General features: G+C 38.0%; 1 protein-coding gene across 4 annotated transcripts in view; it reads right to left on the bottom strand.

Moving 5' to 3' along the window:
• Window positions 1–756, bottom strand: part of LOC122076848 (cell division control protein 48 homolog B) — a 26362-nt gene extending 25606 nt beyond the window's left edge. For 2 of the 4 annotated variants that reach the window (XM_042642438.1, XM_042642437.1), the window contains exon 1: window positions 362–755. The gene's annotated coding sequence lies outside the window, so the exon portion shown is untranslated. Of the gene's footprint in view, window positions 1–361 lie in introns of all 4 variants that reach the window. The other 2 variants (XR_006139601.1, XM_042642439.1) reach the window with 2 other exon arrangements.
• Between the last annotated feature and the right edge of the window lie 932 nt (window positions 757–1688).

The following is a 1688-nucleotide window of genomic DNA, read 5'->3' as shown; positions in this document are numbered from 1 at the left end:
CCCCCCCCCCTTTTGCCTTGTTTAGAATAAATAAAAGCTAGAGAAGAAATAAAAAAATTTAACAAAAGATTTGTGAGCCCATAACACGAATCCGCCAAACATGGCATATCAGTAGAGAAGAAGAAAGCAGCGAAGGAAATTTTGATGTGAGCCCTACTTGAATCAGCAATTAGTTCACAATCCTACAATCAGTTATTGAAAAATAATTTCCAGATCCTTTTCTTCAATCATGGAGGGGTTACTGAACATTTCTTCCTCACACAGACACTACAATTTCCTTCCTTTCATAATAATCAGGTGGACGGTGAAAAAAAGGAATTGGAATTGCATAATGAAAAGGAGGAGGAGGAAAGAAGGGTACCTCCAAAACTCCTCGACGGTGGCGAAAGTATTGATGGGACCAATAGAGGCACCCCAAGCGACCTGCTTGAATCTGGAATAAGGATTATTGAACCAGAAGGTCCATGAATCCTCCAAAGGGTGAGGTTGAAGTGTCACTATCGTCAAAGCCGTAACAGAATCTGAATCGTCTCCTACTATCTCTCATTGCCCGGATTCTTCCCCGCCAACAACGGCCCCGGCCTCATCAGTCTCTTCCTCTGCTGCCTTAAACCCTAGTCCACACAAAACCCTCTCTCTGGCTTTAGGTCAGTCACCCTTTGGAAAAATGGAGATTCGTTCACTTCCCGGTCACCGCTGAAATTGACAGGCACGGAGACGGATGAGATTAGGGCAATGGGCCCCGGCTAAGGAGAACCTCCAATGCAAGTGGCCAGTATAACTTAAGCACAGTTTATTGTAGGTACAATGTAAATGTCAGTTCAATGGGGGATAGATATGATATTAGGGTAGAAAGCAGGGGAGATCATTGTAATTATTTCTATTTAAAATTCGATTAATTTAAATTTAATCACAATATTTAAATTTTAAAGTAGGCATTCTAAAAAATTGTGATTTTTCTGATTTATAATTTTTCTCAATTTAGGTAATATAATTTGCATTATTCGATTCAACCAAATAATTCACCGAATTAAATAACTACATACAGGAGAATCAACTAGAACAATTATGAAATTATCACTAGAGCATCATTGTCTATCAAATGCGTAATTTGCGAGCTATGATGCACAAAAAGCCCACGCTCATTAGGAGCTCTCAAGCTCGAGCCCTGAGATTGTGTTATCTACTTTCCCTCCCCTCCCTATCTATTAAAAAAAAATTATAAAACTCAAAATCAGTCAAAGTAGATACTAAACCAAATCAACCTAGATCACACTATATTGGACATATTATACTAAACTTTTAATTGAAATTAATTTTTAGGGAAAATTACAGTCAATTTTTAGGGGTGTAATTCGCTCAAACCCTTGGACCCACGTGTAATTTCGGCAAACTATAGTGGAGGGGGATGTAATTTTCCTTAAATTTTATTACGTTTTCACCCTTGGAATGTACCCATGTATTGGGATCGATCGATCAAAACAGATCCAATTGGAGTTTTAAACAAGTGCCGAAAACAGAAGAAATAAAAATGAATGGAGGAGGTTCTCTAATATAAGATGTCTCACTAGAATATGACCACTTTATTTGAAGCAAGCTATCTACCTCTAGATGTTGAAGCTGTTTTAGAGGTCAATTAAGCTTCAGTTGCAAGATTAGATATGCTTATCTGGAGCTGTTTTAGAGAT

This window comes from Macadamia integrifolia, chromosome 4, assembly GCF_013358625.1.
Source record: "Macadamia integrifolia cultivar HAES 741 chromosome 4, SCU_Mint_v3, whole genome shotgun sequence".
NCBI classification, from domain to species: Eukaryota; Viridiplantae; Streptophyta; class Magnoliopsida; order Proteales; family Proteaceae; genus Macadamia; species Macadamia integrifolia.
This window is presented reverse-complemented; position numbering and strand designations above follow the sequence as displayed.